The sequence below is a fragment of the Rhinolophus sinicus genome, chromosome 10 (genome assembly GCF_057876585.1).
Source record: "Rhinolophus sinicus isolate RSI-liver-muscle chromosome 10, RSI-T2T, whole genome shotgun sequence".
Taxonomy (NCBI): Eukaryota; Metazoa; Chordata; class Mammalia; order Chiroptera; family Rhinolophidae; genus Rhinolophus; species Rhinolophus sinicus.
Genome location: NC_142510.1, coordinates 19,796,940 through 19,815,764, shown reverse-complemented (window position 1 = coordinate 19,815,764; position 18,825 = coordinate 19,796,940).

Genomic DNA, 18,825 nt, shown 5'->3' with positions numbered 1-18,825 from the left:
CGCGGGGACTGGGGGACCGGGGGACCATGATGACGGAGAGACCTGGGGACGGGGGGAAGGGGAGACCGGGGGATGGGGAGACCGGGGGACGGGGGGACGGGGAGACGGGGAGACCGGGGGTACGGGGGGACGGGGGCATCGGGAGACCGCTGGACGGGGGACCGGGGGACCGGGGGACCGCGGGACCGGGGGACGGGGGGACCGGACGGAAGTGGAGACGGGAAGACGGGGAGACCGTGGGACGGGTATACCGGGGGACCGGGGGACGGGGGGACTGGGGGGACGGGGGACCGTGAGACGGTGAGACCGGGGGATGGGGGGACTGGGGGACCGCGGGGACGGGGGACCGTGGGGACGGGGGGAGAGGGAGAACGGGGGACAGGGGGACCGGGCGGACGGAGGGACGGGAAGACGGGGAGACCGGGGGATGTGGGGACCGGGGGACCCGGGGACGGGGGGATGGGGAGACCAGGGGGACGGGGGGACGGGGGGACCGGGGGGACGGGGAGACCGTGGGTCGGGGCGACCGGGGAACCGGGGGACCGGGGGACGGGGAGACAGGGCGGACCGGGGTTACGGGGGCATGGGGGGACGGGGAGAGGGGTGACGGGGAGATCGAAGGACGGGGGGACCGGGGGTACAGGGAGACGGTGAGACAGGGAGACCGGGGGACGGGGGGACCGAGGGGTCGGGGGGACAGGGAGACCGGGGGGACGAGGGGATGGGGAGATTGGGAGACGGGGAGACCAGGGGACGGGGGGACCGGGGGAACGGGGGACGGTGGGAACGGAGGACCAGGGGACTGGGAGCCTGGGGGGCCGGGGGGACCTGGGGAAATTAGGGGACCGGGAGACGTGGAGACCGGGGGACGTGGGGACGGGAGACGGGGGGACCGGGTGACCTGGGGGAGCGGGGGGACGGGGAGATGGGGAGACCGGGTGATGGGGGGACCGGCGGACCAGGGGACGGGGGGATGTGGGGACGGGGAGAGGGGGAGACAGGGAGACCGGGGGACGGGGGGACCGGGGTTACAGGGAGACGGGGAGACAGGGAGACCGGGGGGACGGGGGGACGGGGGTACTGGGAGACTGGGGGGACGGGGGGACGGGGGGACGGGGAGACCGGGGAGACTGGGTGACAGGTGGACGGGGAGACCGGTGGACGTGGAGACCGGGGGACTGGGGGACGGGGGGACCGGGGGGACGCGGTGAATGGGTGACAGGGGGAACGGGGAACCGGGGGACAGGGGGGATGGGGAGAAGGGGAGACCGGGGTGACGGTGGAGCGGGGGGACATGGGGACGGGGAGACGGTGAGACCAGGAGATGGGGGGACGGGGGACGGGGAGACTGGGGGACGGGGGACCGGGGGTACGGGGTCGGGGGAACTGGGTGGACGAGGAGACAGGGAGACCTGGGGACCGGGGGGACGGGGAGACCGGGAGACAGGTGGACCGGGGGACGGGGAGACGGGGAGACCGGGGGACCGGGGGGACGGGGAGACGGGGAGACCGGGGGACGGGCGGAACTGGGAACGGGGAACCCGGGGGCACGGGGGGACGGGGAGACGGGGAGACCAGGGGACAGGGGGACCGGGAGACACAGGGACCATGATGATGGAGAGACCGGGGGACCGGGGGGACGGGGAGATGGGGAGACAGGGGGACGGGGGGAAGGGGAGACCGGGGGACGGGGAGCCCGGGGGTACGGGGGGACAGTGAGATGGGGAACCCAGGGGTACGGGGGACAGGGAGACGGGGAGACCAGGGGACGGGGTGACCGGGGGACTGGGGGACCCGGGTGATGGGGAGACCGGGGGACCGGGGGGACAGGGAGACGGGGAGACAGGGGGATGGGGGGGATGGGGAGACGGGGAGACCGGGGGACGGTGTGACTGGGGGACTGGGGGACCCGAGTGATGGGGAGACCGGGGGAGCGGGGCAACAGGGAGACGGGTAGACCGGGGGGGACGGGGGGAAGTAGGGACCGTGGGACAGGGGGACGGGGGGACGGGGAGACGGGGAGACCGGGGAGTCCGGGGGACCGGGGGAACGGGCGACCGGGGGGACAAGGGAGTCGGGGAGACGGGATGACCGGGGGACCGGGGGACATGGGGACAGGGGGGACGGGGAGACGGGGAGAACGGAGGACGTGGGTACCGGGGGACAGGGAGACCGGGAAGGGGGGGACCGGGGGACCGGGGGGACGGGGGGACGGGGGGATGGGAAGACTGGAGGGACGGGGGGACGGGGGGACGGGGAGACAGGTGGACAGGGAGACCGGGGGACTGGGGGACGGGGGGACCGGGGAGACGGGGTGAATGGGGGACGGGGGGAACTAGGGACCGGGGGCAGGGGGGATGAGGAGACGGGGAGACCGGGGGACGGGGGGACAGGGGGGACGGGTAGACGGGGAGACCGGGGGACGGTGGGACGGGGAGACGGGGGGACCGGGGGACCTGGGGGAACGGGGGACAGGGAGATGGGGAGACCGGGGTTGGGGGGACCGGGGGACCGGGGGACGGGGGGACAGGGGGGACGGGTACATGGGTAGACCGGGGGACGGTGGGAAGGGGAGACGGGGGGACCGGGGGACCTGTGGGAGCTGGGGGACAGGGAGATGGGGAGACCGGGGGATGGGGGGACCGGGGGACCGGGGGACGGGGATACCGGGGGACCGGTTGACGGGGGGACCTGGGGGACGGGGAGACCGGGGGACGGGGGCACCTGGGAACCGGGTGACCGGGGGACCGGGGGACGGGGAGACCGGTGGACCGGGAGACGGGGGGACCGGGGGGACGGGGAGACTGAGGGACGGGGGGCCCGGTGGACTGGGGGCTCGGGGGACGGGGAGATCGGGCGGACCAGGGCGACGGGGGGATGGGGGCACGTGTAGACGGGGAGATGGGGACACCGAAGGACGGGGAGACCGGAGGGACGTGGGGACGGGGGGACGGGGAGACCGGGGGTTCGGGGGGACGGGTAGACGGGAGAAAGGGGGATCAGGGGACCGGGGGACCGTGGGACAGAGAGACCGGGGGACCGGGGGTCGGGGGAACGGGGTGACCGGGGGACATGTGGACCGGGGGGACGGGGAGATGGGGAGACCGGTGGATGGGGGGACCGGGGGGGGAAGGGGAGACGGGGAGACGGGGAGACCGGGGACGGTGGGACCGGTGGACCGGGGGACTGGGGGATGGGGAGTCCTGTGGGACGCGGGGACGGGGAAAACGGGCGTACCGGGGCGACGGGGGGATGGGGGGACGAGGAGAGGGGGAGACGGAGAGACCGAAGTTCGGGGGGACCGGGGGAACAGGGAGACGGGGATACAGGGAGACCGGGGGACGGGGTGACCTAGGGGACTGGGGGACAGGGAGACCGTGGGGACGGGGGAAGGGGAGACCAGTGCACGGGGAGACCGGGGGACTTGTGGACGGGGGGACCGGGCGGACTGGGTGAATGTGTGACGGGGGAACGGGGGACCGGGGGACAGGGGGGATGTGGAGAAGGGGAGACCGGGGGGACCGTGCGCCGGGGGGACATGGGGACGGGGAGACGGTGAGACCGGGAGACGGGGAGACGGGAGACGGGGAGCCCGGGCGACGGGGGGACCGGGGGTATGGGGACACGGGGAGACCGGGAGACTGGGGGACCGGGGAACCGGGAGACGGGGGGACTGGGGGGACTGGGAACCGGGGGGACAGGGGGACGCGGAGAACGGGCGACTGGGGGACCGGGGGACTGGGGGACATGGGGACCGGGGGACTGGGGAACCGGGGGGAAGGGGAGACGGGGAGATGGGGAGACCGGGGGACGGGGGGACTGGGGGACAGGGGGACCGGGGGACCGGGCGACCGGGGGGACGGGGAGTCGGGGAGACAGGGAGACCTGGGGACCGGGGGACCTGGGGGTCGGGGAGACGGGGAGACGGAGAGAACGGGGGATAGGGGGACCGGGGAACTGGGGGATCAGGGGACGGGAGGACGGGGAGACCGGGGAGACGGGGAGACGGGGGGACGGGGAGACCGGTGGACGGGGACACCGGCGGACGGAGGGACGGGGCGATGGGGAGACCGCGGGACGGGGACACCGGGGTACGGAGGGACAGGTGGATGGAGGACCGGGGGACTGGGAGACCGGGGGACCGGGGGACGCGGGGACCGGGGGACAGGGGACCGGGGGGATGGGGAGATGGGGAGACCGGTGGAAGGGGGGACCGGGGGGAAGGGGAGACGGGGAGACAGGGGGACAGGGGGACGGGGAGACGGGGGGACCGGGGGACCTGGGGGATCGGGGGGGACAGGGAGATATGGAGACCGGGGGATGCGCTGACCGGGGGACCTGGGGACGGGGGGACCGGGGGGACCGGGGGGACGGGGGACCGGGGGGACGGGGGGAGAGGGAGAACGGGGGACAGGGGGACCGGCGGACGGAGGGACGGGGAGAGAGGGAAACCGGGGGATGGGGGGACCGGGGACCAGGGGACGGGGCGACCGGGGAGACGGGGAGACCGTGGGACCGGGGGACGGGGGGACTAGGGGGACGGGGCAACTTGGAGATGGGTAGACCGGGGGATGGGGTGACTGGGGGCACGGGGAGACTGGGAGACGGGGACACCGGAGGACCAGGGAACCGGGGGACCGGGGGACGGGGAGACCGGAGGGATGGGGAGTCCAGGGGACGGGGAAAAGGGGGGCACGGGGAGTCCGGGGGACGGGGAGACGGGGAGATCGGGGGTCGGGGGGATGGGGGGACCGGGTGGACAATGAGACGGGGAGACCGGGGTGACGAGGGGACGGGGGGAAGGGGAGACCGGTGGACAGGAGGACCAGGGGACCGGGGGAACGGGGGACAGGGAGACCGGGGGAAGGGGGGACACGGGGGACGGGGAGACGTGGAGACGGGGAGACCGGGGGCCGGGGGGACCGGGGTATGGGGAGACGGGGAGACCGGGGGGACGGTGGGACCGGGGTGACGGGGAGACGGGGAGACCGGGGGACCAGGGGGACGGGGAGACGGGGAGAAGGGGAGACCGGGGGACCCGCGGATTGGGGGGGACAGAGTATGGACAGACGGGGAGACCGGGGGACGGGGGGACCGGGGAACCGTGGGACCGGGAGACCGGGGGAATGGGGGGACGGCGGGACGGGGAGATCAGGGGACGGGGGGACCGGGGGACCAGGGGACCATGATGACGGGGAGACTGGGGGAACGGCGGACGGGGGGACCGGGGAACCGTGGGACCGGGAGACCGGGGGGATGGCGGGACGGCGTTCGGGGAGACCGGTGGACGGGCGGAACAGGGAACGGGGGACAGGGGGACCGGGCGGACGGAGGGACGGGGAGACGGGGAGACCGGGGGACCTGTGGGAGCTGGGGGACAGGGAGATGGGGAGACCGGGGGATGGGGGGACCGGGGGACCGGGGGACGGGGATACCGGGGGACCGGGTGACGGGGGGACATGGGGGACGGGGAGACCGGGGGACGGGGGCACCTGGGAACCGGGTGACCGGGGGACCGGGGGACGGGGAGACCGGGGGGACGGGGAGACTGAGGGATGGGGGGCCCGGTGGACTGGGGGCTCGGGGGACGGGGAGATCGGGCGGACCAGGGCGACGGGGGGATGGGGGCACGTGTAGACGGGGAGATGGGGACACCGAAGGACGGGGAGACCGGAGGGACGTGGGGACGGGGGGACGGGGAGACCGGGGGTTCGGGGGGACGGGTAGACGGGAGAAAGGGGGATCAGGGGACCGGGGGACCGTGGGACAGAGAGACCGGGGGACCGGGGGACGCGGGGACCGGGGGGACAGGGAGACGGGGAGACGGGGAGACAGGGGGTTCGTGTTGACGGGGAGACCGGGGGACGGGGGATCAGGGGACGGGGGACCGGGGACGGGGAGACTAGGGGATCGGGGGACGCGGGGACGGGGGGGACGGGGAAACGGGGACATCGGTGGATGGGGGGACCGGGGGGACTGGGAGACAGGGAGACGGGGAGAACGGGGGACGGAGGGACCGGGGGACCGGGGGACCGGAGGATGGGGAGACCAGGGGGACGGGGGGACGGGGGGACCGGGGGGACGGGGTGAATGGGGGACAGGGGGAACTAGGGACCGGGGGACAGGGGGGATGGGGAGACGGGGAGACCGGGGGGGGGCGGGGGGTGGGGGGACACGGGGACGGGGAGACGGAGAGAACGGGAGACGGGGGTACGGGGACACGGGGAGACCGTGGGACGGGGTGACCGGGGGACCGGGGACGGGGGGACTGGGGGTACGGGGTGACTGGGAGATGGGGACCCCGGGGGCACGGGGGGACGGGGAGACGGGGAGACCGGGGGTACGGGGGGACGGGGGCATCGGGAGACCGCTGGACGGGGGACCGGGGGACCGGGGGACGGGGGGACTAGGGGGACGGGGCAACTTGGAGATGGGTAGACCGGGGGATGGGGTGACTGGGGGCACGGGGATACTGGGAGACGGGGACACCGGGGGACCGGGGAACCGGGGGACCGGGGGACGGGGAGACCGGAGGGATGGGGAGTCCAGGGGACGGGGAAAAGGGGGGCACGGGGAGTCCGGGGGACGGGGAGACGGGGAGATCGGGGGTCGGGGGGATGGGGGGACCGGGTGGACAATGAGACGGGGAGACCGGGGTGACGAGGGGACGGGGGGAAGGGGAGACCGGTGGACAGGAGGACCAGGGGACCGGGGGAACGGGGGACAGGGAGACCGGGGGACGGGGGGACACGGGGGACGGGGAGACGTGGAGACGGGGAGACCGGGGGCCGGGGGGACCGGGGTATGGGGAGACGGGGAGACCGGGGGGACGGTGGGACCGGGGTGACGGGGAGACGGGGAGACCGGGGGACCAGGGGGACGGGGAGACGGGGAGAAGGGGAGACCGGGGGACCCGGGGATTGGGGGGGACAGAGTACGGACAGACGGGGAGACCGGGGGACGGGGGGACCGGGGAACCGTGGGACCGGGAGACCGGGGGAATGGGGGGACGGCGGGACGGGGAGATCAGGGGACGGGGGGACCGGGGGACCAGGGGACCATGATGACGGGGAGACTGGGGGAACGGCGGACGGGGGGACCGGGGAACCGTGGGACCGGGAGACCGGGGGGATGGCGGGACGGCGTTCGGGGAGACCGGTGGACGGGCGGAACAGGGAACGGGGTCAGGGGGACCGGGCGGACGGAGGGACGGGGAGACGGGGAGACCGGGGGATGGGGGGACCAGGGACCAGGGGACAGGGAGACAGGGGAGACGGGGAGACCGTGGGACCAGGGGACGGGGGGACTGGGTGGACGGGGCGACTGGGAGATAGGTAGACCGGAGGATGGGGGGACTGGGGGCATGGGGAGACTAGGAGACGGGGACACCGGGGGACCGGGGAACCGGGGGACCGGGGGACGGGGAGACCGGGGGGATCGGGGCGACGGGGGGACCGTGGGAACGGGGAGACCGTGGGATGGGGGGACCGGGGAACCGGGGGACAGGGGGACGGGGTGACCGGGCAGACCGAGGCGACGGGGGGATGGGGGGACGGGGGGACCGGGGGGACGTGGAGACTGGGGGATGGGGGGACCGGAGGGACGGGGGGACGGGGAGAGGGGAGACCTGAGGACGGGGGGACCGGGGGATGGGTGGACCGGGGGACAAAGTGACGGGGGGACCGGTGGACAGGGGGACCGGGGTGACAGGGAGACGAGGAGACGGGGGGACCGGGGGACGGGTGGACCGGGGGACAAGGTGACGGGGGGACCGGGAGACAGGGGGACCGGGGTGACGGGGAGACGAGGAGACCGGGAGACCGAGGGACGGGGGGACTGGGGGACCTGGGGACCGGGGGAATGGGGAGATGGGGAGACCGGGGGGACGGGGGGACGGGGGGACGTGGGGACGGGGAGACGGGGAGACCGGGAGAATGGGGGACAGAGGAAAGGGGAGACCGGGGGACGGGGGGACCGAGGGTATGGGGGGACGGGGAGACCGGGGGTAAGGGGTACGGGGGGACGGAGGGGACGTGGAGACGGGGAGACCTGGGGAACGGGGGGACGGGGGGATGGGGTGACCGGGGTGACGGGGGGACGGGGGGAAAAGGAGGCCAGATAGACAGGGGGAGAGGGGGACCGTGAGACTGGTGGACTGGGAGACCGGGGGGACGGGGGGACGGGGAGACGGGGAGACCGGGGGACGGGGGGACGGGAGACGGGGGGAACGGGGGACCTGGGGGAGCGGGGGGACGGGAAGACGGGGAGACCGGAGGACGGGGGGACCAGAGCATCATGGACCGGGGGACAGGGAGACCAGGGGACAAGGGGCAGGGAGACCGGGGGGACGGGGAGATCATGCGGACAGGGGTGACTGGGGTATGGGGGGAAGGGGAGAGGGGGAGACGGGGAGAACGAAGGACGGGGGGACCGGGGAACCCAGGGACCGGGGGACGGGGGGACCGGGGGGACGGGGAGACCGAGGGACGGGGGGACCGGGGAACCTGGGGACCGGGGGCGGGACACCTGGCGGACCGAGGCGAAGGGGGGATGGGGGGACGGGGAGAGGGGTAGACGGGGAGACCGAAAACAGCGGGACCTGGGGGACAGGGAGATGGGGAGACAGTGAGACCGGGGGACGGAGGGAACGACGGGACGGGGGGACAGGGAGACCGGGGGGACGGGGCGACGGGGGGATGGAGGGGACGGGGAGACGGGGAGACCAGGGAACGGGGGACCGGTGGAATGGGGGACCGGATGACCGGGGGACGGGGAGACCGGGGGGACCGGGGGGACGGGGGGACGGGGGGATGGAGGGGACGGGGAGACGGGGAGACCGGGGAACGGGGGACCGGTGGAATGGGGGACCTGGGAACCGGGGGACGGGGTTACCGGTGTGACGGGGATATCGGGGACGGGCGGACCGGGGGACCGGGGGACCGGGGGACGGGTCGACCAGGGGGACGGGGAGACTGTGGGACGGGGGGCCCGGTGGACCGGGGGATCAGGGAACTGGGAGATCGGGCGGACAGGGGCGACGGGGGGATGGGGGCACGGGTAGACGAGGAGATGGGGAGACCGAAGGACGGGGAGACCGGAGGGACGTGGGGACGGGGGGACGGGGAGACCGGGGGTTCGGGGGGACGGGGAGACCGGAGAAAGGGGGATCGGGGAAACGGGGGACCGGGGGACGGGAGGACGTGGAGACCGGGGAGACGGGGGGACCGGGGGACGGGGAACCGGTGGACGGGGACACCGGGGGACGGAGGGACGGGGGGACGGGGACACCGGGGGACAGGGACACCGGGGGACGGAGGGACGGGGGGATGGGGGACCGGAGGACGGGGAGACCGGGGGACCGTGGGACGCGGGGACCGGGGGGACGGGGAAACGGGGAGACCGGGGGACAGGGGGACCGGGGGGACGGGGAGATGGGGAGACCGGTGGATGGGGGGACCGCGGGGAAGGGGAGACGGGGAGACAGGGAGACCGGGGGACGGGGGGACGGGGACACCGGGGGACGGGGGGACGGGGGGATGGGGAGACCGGGGGGACGGGGGGACGGGGAAAACGGGCGTACAGGGGCGACGGGGGGATGGGGGGACGAGGAGAGGGGGAGACGGAGAGACCGAAGTTCGGGGGGACCGGGGGAACAGGGAGACGGGGAGACAGGGAGACCGGGGGATGGGGGGACCGAGGGGACGGGGGGACAGGGAGACCGTGGGGACGGGGGGAAGGGGAGACCGGTGCACGGGGAGACCGGGGGACTTGTGTACGGGGGGACCGGGGGGACGGGGAGAATGTGTGACGGGGGAACGGGGGACCGGGGGACAGGGGGGATGTGGAGAAGGGGAGACCGGGGGGACCGTGCGCCGGGGGGACATGGGGACGGGGAGACGGTGAGACCGGGAGACGGGGAGCCCGGGCGACGGGGGGACCGGGGGTACGGGGACACGGGGAGACCGGGAGAATGGGGGACCGGGGAACCGGGAGACGGGGGGAATGGGGGGACTGGGAACCGGGGGGACAGGGGGACGCGGAGAACGGGCGACTGGGGGACCGGGGGACTGGGGGACATGGGGACCGGGGGACTGGGGAACCGGGGGGAAGGGGAGACTGGGAGATGGGGAGACCGGGGGACGGGGGCCCTGGGGGACGGGGATATGGTGAGACGGGCAAACCGGGAGACGGGTGGACCGGGGGGACGGGGGCACGGGGAGACGGGGAGACAGGGGGACGGGGGGGACGGGGAGACGGGGAGACCGGGGGACGGTGTGACTGGAGGACCAGGGGACCGGGGGATCTGGGGGACGGAAAGATGGGGAGACCGGGGGACAGGGGGACCGGGGGACCGGGGGATAGGGGGACGGGGGGACGTGGAGACTGGGGGACAGGGGGACCTGGGTAACGGGGGGAAGGGGAGACGGGGAGACCAGGAGACGGGGTGACCAAGGGATCGGGGACGGGGGGACTGGGGGGACGGGGAGACAGGGAGACGGGAGGACGGGGAGACCAGGGTGACGGGGAGACGGGGAGACGGGGGGACGGGGAGACGGGGAAACGGGGAGACCGGGGGATGCGGGGACCGGGGGACGAGGAGACGGGGCGACCGGGGTACCCGGGGACCGGGGGGACAGTGTACGGTTAGACGGGGAGACCGGGGGACGGGGGGACAGGGGAAACGTGGGACCGGGAGACCCGGGGGACGGGGGGACGGGGGGATTTGGAGACCGGGGACCGGGGGACGGGGAGACCGGAGAGACGGGGAGACCGTAGGACCGGGGGACGGGGGGACTGGGGGGACGGGGCGACTTGGAGATGGGTAGACTGGGGGATGGGGGGACTGGGGGCACGGGGAGACCAAGGGGACCCGGGCGACGGGGGACAGTGGGACAGGGAGACGGGGAGACGGGCAGACCGGAGGACGGGGGACCGGGGGGACGGGGAGACTTGGTGACCAGGGGACTGGGGGAACAGGGGGATGGGGAGAGAGGGAGATGGGGAAACCGGGGGAAGGGGGGACGGGGGGAAGGGGAGACGGTGGGAAGGGGGAAGGGGAGACGGGGTGATGGGGAGACCGGGGGACGGAGGGACTGGGGACAGGGAGACCGGGGGAACGGGGGATGGGGGGACCGGGGGGACTGGGAGACCGGGGGACAGCGGGGACGGGGGGACGGGGAGACGGGGAGACCGAGGGACGGTGAGACGGGGAGACCGGGGGACGGGGGGACCGGGGGGAACAGAGGGACGGGGAGACCGGGGGTCCGGGGGACGGGGGGACCGGGGGGACGGGGGACCGGGGGGACGGGGAGATAGGGAGAACGGGGGACAGTGCGACCGGGAGACGGGGAGACAGGCAGACCGGAGGACAGGGGACCGGGGGGACGGGGAGACTTGGTGACCAGGGGACTGGGGGAACAGGGGGATGGGGAGAGAGGGAGATGGGGAAACCGGGGGACGGGGGGACCGGGGGGCGTGGGGACCGGGGGACCTGGGGACGGGGGGACGGGGGGACGGGGTAAGGGGAGACGGGTAGACCGGGGGGACGGGGGAAGCAGGGACCATGGGACAGGGGGACGGGGGGACGGGGAGACTTGGTGACCAGGGGAATGGGGGAACAGGGGGATGGGGAGAGAGGGAGATGGGGAAACCGGGGGACGGGGGGACCGGGGGGACGGGGAGACGGGGGGAAGGGGGGAAGGGGAGATGGGGTGACGGGGAGACCGGGGGACGGAGGGACCGGGGGACGGGGAGACCGGGGGAACGGGGGACGGGGGGACCGGGGGGACTGGGAGACCGGGGGACCGGGGGGACGGGGGGACGGGGTGACGGGGAGGCCGGGGAGACCGGGGGACCGGAGGACGGGGGGACCGGGGGGAAGGGGAGACGGGGGGACAGGGGGACAGGGAGACCGGGGGACGGGGGGACCGGGGGACCGGGGGACGGGGGACGGGGGACGGCGGAAAGGGGAGACGGGTAGACCGGGGGGACGGGGGGAAACAGGGACCGTGGGACAGGGGGACAGGGGGACGGGGAGACGGGGAGACCGAGGGACGGGGAGACGGGGAGACCAGAGGATGGGGGGACCGGGGGGAACAGAGGGACGGGGAGACCGGGGGTCCGGGGGACGGGGGGACCGGGGGGACGGGGGACCGGGGGTACGGGGAAAGGGAGAACGGGGGACAGGGGGACCGGGCGGACGAAGGGACGGGGAGACGGGGAGACCGGGGGATGGGGGGAACGGTGAACGGGGGACCGGGGGACCGGGGGACCGGGGGACGGGGGGACCGGGGGGATGTTGAGACGGGGAGAGGGGGAGACCAGAGGACGGGGGTACCGGGGCGACGGGCAGACGGTTAGACGGGGAGACCGAGGGACGGGGGGGACCGGGGGACCGGGGGACGGGGACCGGGGGGACGGGGGGACCGGGGTACTGAGGGACGGGCAACCCGGGGGTACTGGGGGACGGGGAGACGGGGAGACCGGGGGACGGTGTGACTGGGGGACCGGGGGAACGGGGTGATGGGGAGACCGGGGGACCGGGGGACCGTAGGACCGGGGGACGGGGGAAGGGGGGACGGGGGACGGGGCACGGGAGGACCGGGGGGAACTGGAGACAGGGAGACGGGGAGACCGGGGGACGGGGGAACCGGGGGACTTGGAGACAGGGGACCGGGAAACTGGGGGACGGGGGGACCGGGGGACCGGGGGACGGGTAGCCCTGGGGTACGGTGGGACGGGGAGACGGGGAGACCGGGGGACGGGGGGACCGGGGGACGGGGGTACGGAGAGACCGGGGGACAGAGGTGACCGGGGGACCGCGGGGACGGGGAGACAGGGAGACTGGGGGGATGGGGGAAACGGAGGACCGGGGGACCAGTGGACGGGAGAACCGGGGGGATGGGGAGACCGGGGGACCGGGGGACGGGGGACCGGGGGACCGGGGGACCGGGGGACGGGGAGACGGGGAGAAGGGGAGACCGGAGGTCCGTGGGACCTGGGGGACAGGGAGGCGGGGATATGGGCAGACTGGGGGACGGGGGACAGGGGGGAATGGGGGACGGGAGGACTGGGCGACGGGGGGGAAGGGTTGACGGGGAGACCGGGGGGAAAGGGGGACGGGGGGATGGGGGACCGGGGTGACAGGGGGGACGGGGAGACCGGTGGAAGGGGGACCGATGGAAAGTGGGACGGGAAGACGTGGAGATGAGGAGACTGGGGGACGGGGGGACCAGGGGGACGGGGGGACGGGGAGACCGGGATCCAGGGGGAAGTGGGGACAAGGAGACGGGGAGACGGGGAGACCGGTGGACGGGGGGACTGGGGGACGGGGGGACCGTGGGGACGGGGGGACGGGGAGACCGGGGGACCGGGGACAGGGGGACTGGGGGGACTGGGAGACAGGGAGACCGGGAACGTGGGGATCAGGGTGACGGGGAGACGGGGACACCGAGGGACCCCGGGGACCGGGAGACGGGGAGACGGGGAGACCGGGGGACGGGGGGACCAGGGGGATGGGGGGACTGGGGGACGGGGTGACAGGGGGGACGGGGAGACCGGGGGACCGGGGTACGGGGGGATCAGGAAACTGGGGGACGGGGTGAATGGGGGACCGGGGGGACGGGAGATGGTGAGACGGGGAGATACGCGGACGGGGGGACCTGGGAACTGGGGGATGGGGGGACGGGGGACTGGGGGACGGGGAACCCGGAGGTACGGGGGACGGGGAGACGGGGAGACCGGGGGACGGTGTGATAGGGGGACCGGGGGAACGGGATGACGGGGAGACCGGGGTGACAGGGGGAAGGGGAGACCGGGGGACCGGAGGTCGGGGGGACCGGGGGGACGGGGAGAAGGGGAGATAGGGAGACCGGGGGACGTCTGGATCTCGGGGACGGGGGCACGGGGAGACGTGCAGACCGGGGGGAGGGGGGGACGGAGGGATGGGGAGACGGGGGACCGGGAGACGGGGGGACCGGGGGGACGGGGAGATGGGCAGACGGGGAGACCGGGGGACGGGGGAACCAGGGGACCTGTGGACTGGGGGACAGGGGGGACGGGGGGATGGGGAGACAGTGGGAAGGGGGGACGGGGGGACGCGGAGACCAAGGGACGGGTGGACCGGGGGACCGGGGGACGTGTGGACCAGGGGGACGGGGGACCGGGGGGACGGGGGATGGGGTACCGGGGGGACGGGGTGTGGCACACGGGGAGATCGGGGGACGGGTGGACCGGGGGGACGTCAGACAGTGAGACTGGGGGACGGGGGAACCAGGGGACCTGTGGACTGGGGGACAGGGGGGACGGGGGGATGGGGAGACAGTGGGAAGGGGGGACGGGGGGAAGCGGAGACCAAGGGACGGGTGGACCGGGGGACCGGGGGACGTGTGGACCAGGGGGACGGGGGACCGGGGGGATGGGGGATGGGGTACCGGGGGGACGGGGTGTGGCACACGGGGAGATCGGGGGACGGGTGGACCGGGGGGACGTCAGACAGTGAGACTGGGGGACGGGGGACCGGGGGGACGGGGGGAAGGGGAGACGGGGAGACCAGGAGACGGGGTGACCAAGGGATCGGGGACGGGGGGACTGGGGGGACGGGGAGACAGGGAGACGGGAGGACGGGGAGACCAGGGTGACGGGGAGACGGGGAGACGGGGGGACGGGGAGACGGTGAGACCGGGAGACGGGGAGCCCGGGCGACGGGGGGACCGGGGGTACGGGGACACGGGGAGACCGGGAGACTGGGGGACCGGGGAACCGGGAGACGGGGGGAATGGGGGGACTGGGAACCGGGGGGACAGGGGGACGCGGAGAACGGGCGACTGGGGGACCGGGGGACTGGGGGACATGGGGACCGGGGGACTGGGGAACCGGGGGGAAGGGGAGACTGGGAGATGGGGAGACCGGGGGACGGGGGCCCTGGGGGACGGGGATATGGTGAGACGGGCAAACCGGGAGACGGGTGGACCGGGGGGACGGGGGCACGGGGAGACGGGGAGACAGGGGGACGGGGGGGACGGGGAGACGGGGAGACCGGGGGACGGTGTGACTGGAGGACCAGGGGACCGGGGGATCTGGGGGACGGAAAGATGGGGAGACCGGGGGACAGGGGGACCGGGGGACCGGGGGATAGGGGGACGGGGGGACGTGGAGACTGGGGGACAGGGGGACCTGGGTAACGGGGGGAAGGGGAGACGGGGAGACCAGGAGACGGGGTGACCAAGGGATCGGGGACGGGGGGACTGGGGGGACGGGGAGACAGGGAGACGGGAGGACGGGGAGACCAGGGTGACGGGGAGACGGGGAGACGGGGGGACGGGGAGACGGGGAAACGGGGAGACCGGGGGATGCGGGGACCGGGGGACGAGGAGACGGGGCGACCGGGGTACCCGGGGACCGGGGGGACAGTGTACGGTTAGACGGGGAGACCGGGGGATGGGGGGACAGGGGAAACGTGGGACCGGGAGACCCGGGGGACGGGGGGACGGGGGGATTTGGAGACCGGGGACCGGGGGACGGGGAGACCGGAGAGACGGGGAGACCGTAGGACCGGGGGACGGGGGGACTGGGGGGACGGGGCGACTTGGAGATGGGTAGACTGGGGGATGGGGGGACTGGGGGCACGGGGAGACCAAGGGGACCCGGGCGACGGGGGACAGTGGGACAGGGAGACGGGGAGACGGGCAGACCGGAGGACGGGGGACCGGGGGGACGGGGAGACTTGGTGACCAGGGGACTGGGGGAACAGGGGGATGGGGAGAGAGGGAGATGGGGAAACCGGGGGAAGGGGGGACGGGGGGAAGGGGAGACGGTGGGAAGGGGGAAGGGGAGACGGGGTGATGGGGAGACCGGGGGACGGAGGGACTGGGGACAGGGAGACCGGGGGAACGGGGGATGGGGGGACCGGGGGGACTGGGAGACCGGGGGACAGCGGGGACGGGGGGACGGGGAGACGGGGAGACCGAGGGACGGTGAGACGGGGAGACCGGGGGACGGGGGGACCGGGGGGAACAGAGGGACGGGGAGACCGGGGGTCCGGGGGACGGGGGGACCGGGGGGACGGGGGACCGGGGGGACGGGGAGATAGGGAGAACGGGGGACAGTGCGACCGGGAGACGGGGAGACAGGCAGACCGGAGGACAGGGGACCGGGGGGACGGGGAGACTTGGTGACCAGGGGACTGGGGGAACAGGGGGATGGGGAGAGAGGGAGATGGGGAAACCGGGGGACGGGGGGACCGGGGGGCGTGGGGACCGGGGGACCTGGGGACGGGGGGACGGGGGGACGGGGTAAGGGGAGACGGGTAGACCGGGGGGACGGGGGAAGCAGGGACCATGGGACAGGGGGACGGGGGGACGGGGAGACTTGGTGACCAGGGGAATGGGGGAACAGGGGGATGGGGAGAGAGGGAGATGGGGAAACCGGGGGACGGGGGGACCGGGGGGACGGGGAGACGGGGGGAAGGGGGGAAGGGGAGATGGGGTGACGGGGAGACCGGGGGACGGAGGGACCGGGGGACGGGGAGACCGGGGGAACGGGGGACGGGGGGACCGGGGGGACTGGGAGACCGGGGGACCGGGGGGACGGGGGGACGGGGTGACGGGGAGGCCGGGGAGACCGGGGGACCGGAGGACGGGGGGACCGGGGGGAAGGGGAGACGGGGGGACAGGGGGACAGGGAGACCGGGGGACGGGGGGACCGGGGGACCGGGGGACGGGGGACGGGGGACGGCGGAAAGGGGAGACGGGTAGACCGGGGGGACGGGGGGAAACAGGGACCGTGGGACAGGGGGACAGGGGGACGGGGAGACGGGGAGACCGAGGGACGGGGAGACGGGGAGACCAGAGGATGGGGGGACCGGGGGGAACAGAGGGACGGGGAGACCGGGGGTCCGGGGGACGGGGGGACCGGGGGGACGGGGGACCGGGGGTACGGGGAAAGGGAGAACGGGGGACAGGGGGACCGGGCGGACGAAGGGACGGGGAGACGGGGAGACCGGGGGATGGGGGGAACGGTGAACGGGGGACCGGGGGACCGGGGGACCGGGGGACGGGGGGACCGGGGGGATGTTGAGACGGGGAGAGGGGGAGACCAGAGGACGGGGGTACCGGGGCGACGGGCAGACGGTTAGACGGGGAGACCGAGGGACGGGGGGGACCGGGGGACCGGGGGACGGGGACCGGGGGGACGGGGGGACCGGGGTACTGAGGGACGGGCAACCCGGGGGTACTGGGGGACGGGGAGACGGGGAGACCGGGGGACGGTGTGACTGGGGGACCGGGGGAACGGGGTGATGGGGAGACCGGGGGACCGGGGGACCGTAGGACCGGGGGACGGGGGAAGGGGGGACGGGGGACGGGGCACGGGAGGACCGGGGGGAACTGGAGACAGGGAGACGGGGAGACCGGGGGACGGGGGAACCGGGGGACTTGGAGACAGGGGACCGGGAAACTGGGGGACGGGGGGACCGGGGGACCGGGGGACGGGTAGCCCTGGGGTACGGTGGGACGGGGAGACGGGGAGACCGGGGGACGGGGGGACCGGGGGACGGGGGTACGGAGAGACCGGGGGACAGAGGTGACCGGGGGACCGCGGGGACGGGGAGACAGGGAGACTGGGGGGATGGGGGAAACGGAGGACCGGGGGACCAGTGGACGGGAGAACCGGGGGGATGGGGAGACCGGGGGACCGGGGGACGGGGGACCGGGGGACCGGGGGACCGGGGGACGGGGAGACGGGGAGAAGGGGAGACCGGAGGTCCGTGGGACCTGGGGGACAGGGAGGCGGGGATATGGGCAGACTGGGGGACGGGGGACAGGGGGGAATGGGGGACGGGAGGACTGGGCGACGGGGGGGAAGGGTTGACGGGGAGACCGGGGGGAAAGGGGGACGGGGGGATGGGGGACCGGGGTGACAGGGGGGACGGGGAGACCGGTGGAAGGGGGACCGATGGAAAGTGGGACGGGAAGACGTGGAGATGAGGAGACTGGGGGACGGGGGGACCAGGGGGACGGGGGGACGGGGAGACCGGGATCCAGGGGGAAGTGGGGACAAGGAGACGGGGAGACGGGGAGACCGGTGGACGGGGGGACTGGGGGACGGGGGGACCGTGGGGACGGGGGGACGGGGAGACCGGGGGACCGGGGACAGGGGGACTGGGGGGACTGGGAGACAGGGAGACCGGGAACGTGGGGATCAGGGTGACGGGGAGACGGGGACACCGAGGGACCCCGGGGACCGGGAGACGGGGAGACGGGGAGACCGGGGGACGGGGGGACCAGGGGGATGGGGGGACTGGGGGACGGGGTGACAGGGGGGACGGGGAGACCGGGGGACCGGGGTACGGGGGGATCAGGAAACTGGGGGACGGGGTGAATGGGGGACCGGGGGGACGGGAGATGGTGAGACGGGGAGATACGCGGACGGGGGGACCTGGGAACTGGGGGATGGGGGGACGGGGGACTGGGGGACGGGGAACCCGGAGGTACGGGGGACGGGGAGACGGGGAGACCGGGGGACGGTGTGATAGGGGGACCGGGGGAACGGGATGACGGGGAGACCGGGGTGACAGGGGGAAGGGGAGACCGGGGGACCGGAGGTCGGGGGGACCGGGGGGACGGGGAGAAGGGGAGATAGGGAGACCGGGGGACGTCTGGATCTCGGGGACGGGGGCACGGGGAGACGTGCAGACCGGGGGGAGGGGGGGACGGAGGGATGGGGAGACGGGGGACCGGGAGACGGGGGGACCGGGGGGACGGGGAGATGGGCAGACGGGGAGACCGGGGGACGGGGGAACCAGGGGACCTGTGGACTGGGGGACAG